Here is a 6000-nt window from a genome sequence, read left to right as displayed (position 1 = left end):
AAAGTTTCAGGAAATTCCAACAATAGTCTGGAGGGCAAGGGTCGCCAAATTTGTTTAGGAATCTATACAATTTCCTCTATACATCCATGTGATTTCAAATCACATGGATGCATAGAGGATTTCCATGTATTTTTTTTCTTGCTCACTCATATATTGTTATTGAATGTAGCATACAGACAGATATTATAATTAGATATTTCTTCATATAATTGTACCATGTTTTGATCTTTGTTTTTCACACACGCTGCCAGCTTCAACAAAAAGTTGGGAAACATTGGGATATATGACGTCACTCCACCCCTTTAACTCCATATGTCCTGGCAGTGAAGGGGGAGGAGAAGAAGTCACTTGGCTCAATTCATGCGGAGCGTGGCTTGCATTTCCGCTCGGTACTGTACTCCTGCTCCTAGTCATACAGCAGATTAGAGAGGTTCGGGGCAAACTGGTCACAAGGATGATCCCTGAATGATTAACTCAGCATCAGGTAAGGCAGCATGGATAAGCACTGATTGTGTATAACAGCAGCACTAATAGGTTGTAATTCAAATATCAGAGCACACATTATTTGGTACGATATATATATATATATATATATATATATATATATATATATATATATATATATATATATATAATTGGAGCTCATGTTCAGCAAGGCTGCAGCATATTTCACATGAATAAGAGATACAAATGGTTGCTTTGAAGAAGGAATATATATTTAATCTAAATAAGAAAGGCGCCATTACTTATTGCAATACACGTTCGTTTGAGATATTATTATGTGTATACAAAAGCTGTGTTAGTAATGACATTACTGTGTACATTATACGCTGTATGGATCCACTATTTCTGATCAAACAATGGTTAGTCCAGGTTTTCAAATTGTGTATTAGCGTTTTGTGATGGGGGTTGGGGTAAATACAAATGAATTTATTCATTGTTCTATTTGATAGCCCGTACAGATATAAAGAGTGATCCCTGCAGCCCCCGCCCCGAGAGCTTTTCTAACACCAAGATCAGGAAGGAGAGGGATCCCAGGCGCCTCTGCTGGATGACATACAACACCCACTGAAGGGGACTCACAAAGCACAGCCAGGCTGCATTGGATACAACTCCTCTCTTCAGTTGGAACCTACAGTCAGCCACCCCCCTATTCTTCAGGGTGGATTTTAAATTAGGTGGTTTTTGCAATATTACGAAGCAGCCGTCTGTTACTGGACTTTGGATTACAAAATATAGATTGTTCCATTTGATTTAACCAGTTACTGGGCTGCAAGAAACTTTGCTTAGAGGATCCAAGTTAAAGGTGAGTTGAATCTTTCATGAAGGAGTTAATTTAAAGTCAAAGGTTGTAAAAACCTAAGACTACTAAAAAAATATAATATTGTTTGGTCGCACAGTATTTATTAACCTCTTGGGTAACGGAGAGGGCTGGTTACAGTCTCTGACAGCCCCTAGACGTAGCATATTGTAAACGCTGTGGGTCAGCGGTCCCTTAGCTATTGAGGTTCCTTGGTTACATTTATTTATTCTTATAGTATTACAATCAACACCTTAATTTAGTGTGTACATGGCTAGATCTAAGTGTTCTATTGCTTGATTGGAGGTTTGTACTCTAGGGTAAGGAGAGTTCTGATCCAGCAGACATTAACCGACCTCGCCCAGCGTGTCTGTATTTTATAGACCTTTTTTGACAAGGCACATTGAGGGCCACGTCTTGCATTCATTTCCCTGCCTTATTGTTCAATAGTACTAATTGTCAGACCGTATGATGGGCGGCTTTGTGCTAAAGCTAGGGGGCTTCCTGGAGACTTGGAGGGGCCTCAGAGAGGGAGAGCAGGAGATCATTAGCACAGGAAATGCTGACGCGTGGTGCTGGGATAGAACAAGGCATGGCTGGGGTTTTATGATCTGTAATGAGTAACTGTTTGTTTTTGCCCACGTCTTTAAATCTATCGTTTGTGCAATGTAATATATCCCCAGTATGGTCCTTATTCACTGAATTTAGCCAAGATTTCCTGTGTGTGCCGACTTCATGGAGTAACACATACCCGTATCAGATAAATAATTCATAGAGCCAGCCATAAGACAAATATTTCCAGTACCAGTTAAACTATTGACCTGAATTGCTAAAAAAGCGATACAATGCTGTAAACATAAGCAATAATGCTCATTTCCCCCCTCATATTAGGGATCATATCCTGGAAATATAAATAGGTCAATTAAATTCTCAAACACATATGCTCACACTGTGCTTTTGTACAGTGACTGCACATTATTGTGAATGTCTTAAGTGCATTCAACTAAAGCAAAATAATCTAAAAGAGCATTACATTTTTTTTTCTGGCAAAGTGACCATTTATGGCCATTATTTGATATTAACAGAAAATGCATGTTTGTGCACAGCCCATTCATTCCCAGGGACAGTTGCTAACTTGATGTTAAAGGGACAGTCAACTCCAAAATGTTTAAAAATATAGATAATCCCTTTTCATTACCCATTTCCCAGTTTTGCACAGCTAACATGGTTATAATAATATACCTTTTACCTCTGTGATTACCTTGTATCTAAGCTTCTTTTGACAGCCCCTTGATCACATGGCTATTTATCTATTGTCTTGATTTTTAGCCAATTAGTGCAGTGTCAGGCAACACTCCACAGGAGAGAGCACACTGTTATCTATATGCCACACATGAATTAGCAGTCTCTTGTTGTGAAAAGCTATTACAAAAGCATGTGATAAGAGGCTGTCTGCAGTGGCATAGAAACAGGCAGAAATATATACGTTAAGATGTTATAAAGTGTATTAATATAATGTTGGTTGTGGGGGATTGGTAGAAAAGTAATTATCTAGCTTTTTAAACAATAACAATTTTAGTGTAGACTGTCCATTTAATTGCACCTCCCAAAGACACATTGGTGGACAACATTACTTAAAGAGACAGTAAAGTTAAAATTAAACTGTGATTCAGATATATCCTGCTATATTATCTTTCTAAAGTACTTCTGTTATCAATTTTGCTTTTGTTCTCTTGGTTTTCTTACCTAGGTAGGCTCAAGGAGCAGCAGTGCATACTGGGTACTAGCTGGCGATTGACTGCACATATATACCTCTTGTCTTTGGCTCTCCTGATGTGTTCCTCTAGCTCTCACTGTTGCTCCTGAACCTACATAAATTTACTCTCCAATAAAGGAAACTAAGAGAGTAATGCAAATAGAAGTATATTGGGATGTTTACATTTGCAGTATCTGAAGCATGAACATTCTATTTGTACTTTAATATCCCTTTTAAATAGGGATGCACCGATACTAGTATCGGTACCGATACCAAGTATTTGCATGAGTACTTGTACTCGTGCAAATGCACCGCTACTTAAACCGATACCTCCACTTCCTACCCATATGTTATCTTGTGGTGTTTTTTTTTTTTTTTCAAACTGCATGTTCCCATTTCATTTTAAACTGGAGTGGAGACTAAACTAAAAATTGTTTACTATTGTTCTGCCAATACAAATTGCTGTTATTTGTATTATTGTAGGAGAGATCGCTGTACCTCGTTCAGACAAACCCCTGAAGTACTGGGCAGTTAATAAACTGAGATTTCCAGCTCTGGCTAAAATTACCCAAAAATATCTTTCTGCCCCATGCAGTAGTGTGGAAAGTGAAAGACTGTTCAACATAGAGTCGAACCTCCATACAAATATCAGATTGATGTTATATAACAGCCCTACAACCCAATTGTATCACCCCTTTAAATTTAATATTTTATTGTAATATTTTTTTATTTATAAACATGTTCAGTGAACTTTATTATTTCATAATGTCTTTTGAATTACAGTCCTTTATAATTATAAAGAAGGAATCTTAAATAATTAGTCTGTATTGTGCTTGGTAAACTGACACATGACATTAAAAAAAAAAACAAAGTATCAGTAATTGTTATCGGCGAGTATTTGAAAACAAGTATCGGTACTTGTACTCAGTCATAAAAAAATTGTATCAGTGCAACCCTACCTTTTAAACTATAATGTAAAAATCTGTTTTAGGTGCCAGTACATAAATTACACTGTTTACTTGTATATTGTATTCTGTTTCAATCATTCACATAGTCTATTGTAGCTAATTGGACAGACATAATTACAGTGTTAACTTTATCTCCTTGGTAAAATGTAGTTTAGTGAGGGGAACATTATCACTGATAAATCTAGGCCATAGTGTGTGGCACAGTAATACTATAATCGTATTAACATATTAGCCCTTAGGCTTGTGTCACCACCTGGCCTCTGATCAACCTGTGATGTCCCTCCAGCCAGGCTTTGAAATAGAGATGGTTAGTTATACTTTCTGTGAGTCTATGCACTGAATAACTTCAGCAATACCAAGGAACAAATGGTAGCTGCTTTTGTCTGTAAACCTTACATAGGTGTGAGAAGAGTCCTGCCTAAGATAAAGGGTATGAAACAGTGATCCAGTAGGTGAACTGTTATGGAACAAAAACACATCGGCTGTGTGCTTTTCATTTTCTGAAAGGGACATTTAAATGTGGAAATGATCTGCTCTGTGTTTAGCCTCTTTGAGCAGAAAATGGTCAGTAATTGGCAGGGAAGAGAGACTGCCAATCCTATGTCCAGCTATGTCCTCCTAATAAGGCATTACCTTTGTGTTTAACTAACTTTTTTTCTTTTTTTTTAAGCAGGAATTTAATGCATAGTTATTTTGAGTCAGTAATACTCTATCGAATAAGGGATGGCAACTTTTGTATTATAATGTAACTCTAAATTGTCCTAAAAAGTGGGCCATCAAGTTGACAAAAGCATGCAACGAACAAGGGTTTGACACATCTATTTAATATTTAGGAGCCGCCCAAAATGCAGGGAAGCTAGCTACGTCACTTCTTTAGGAGCCAATAGTTTTTAAAGGGAGTATATGTCTCTATGAGTTTGTAAATTTTACAAACAGGGCTCCCATGTTTTTTTTTTCAAGGTCTCCAGGAAATGTGTATCTTCTACAGATTTCTGATGAACTTTACTTACTTCAAGCATCAAATGCATCTTACTTCAACCACACTGTAGTCTTATGATAAGGAGCCATCTTTTTTTTTTTTCCTCCCCTTGTAATTAAAATATATAAAGACTTCCCTCCAAGAGAAAAGTCGGAGAGTAGCAGGGGTTGAACTATGTATAACAGTATCTGGTTTATCAATATTCTGTACAGCAATATATCTAATCTATACCCAAGATCTGCTTATGTGTAGATTATACACGTGGTTTTGGCATTAGATTAAATCTGATTAATTTCTTCAAAATTAGTGCTATTTCAACTGAATGCAGCACTTCTAAGAAGAATTACTAAGCACGCAATAGGAATCTTTGGGTACCCTATGACCTTTAAGGATAAGTATAGTTTTTAAGGCTTGTTTAGAGTACTGTTATCAGGAGACATCTGAGATTTCAAGTAAAGTAGTGCTAAGAGATCACAAGTAGGCTAATTATAGGGCACACACAGATCACTTTATAAAAGGTGTTATTAAACCGGAAAAAGGCTGTTTGTAATCTTACTCAGGTTTAACTATTGTTGTGTGTGATGGGAGGGTATTGTGAGGGAAACCAGTGACTTTCTGAGCATTCACCGGACTTCATATAAAAATTTAGCCTTTATTAAAAAAATTCCCAACACTGCGGCGCACGGAGTAGGGCCATGTGCGCATGTCCATTGCAAAGTACGGCCCATAGAATCCTGCGACCCGTTGTTCGCAAGTAAATCTCCTTAAACAGCTGTTTGTAGGAGGTTGGTCCTCTTGCGCATGCGCATTCTGCGCCACAACGCTCCAACAGCGGATAATACGTCACCGCAAGTGACATGGTATACACATTCCTCAGGTATACCATTTACTTTAGAACACCGGTATCTGAAAGAATTGCTGCATATGTGCAAAAAACATTAGCAGTGGAATGCAGTGAAAGCCAGATTTCAACTTAGTGGCATCCATGACTAGAGAG

The 6000-nt window shown here is 37.5% G+C and overlaps 1 protein-coding gene across 1 annotated transcript in view; it reads left to right on the top strand.

Annotated features, from left to right (window-relative positions):
• Positions 1-333: 333 nt before the first annotated feature.
• The window catches only part of CDC42EP5 (CDC42 effector protein 5), a 44996-nt gene continuing 39329 nt past the window's right edge, over positions 334-6000 (top strand). The window contains exons 1-2 of the mRNA XM_053690754.1: positions 334-484; positions 954-1306. The gene's annotated coding sequence lies outside the window, so the exon portion shown is untranslated. The remainder of the gene's footprint in view (positions 485-953; positions 1307-6000) is intronic.

Source organism: Bombina bombina, chromosome 8 (genome assembly GCF_027579735.1).
Source record: "Bombina bombina isolate aBomBom1 chromosome 8, aBomBom1.pri, whole genome shotgun sequence".
Classification (NCBI taxonomy): domain Eukaryota; kingdom Metazoa; phylum Chordata; class Amphibia; order Anura; family Bombinatoridae; genus Bombina; species Bombina bombina.
This window is presented reverse-complemented; position numbering and strand designations above follow the sequence as displayed.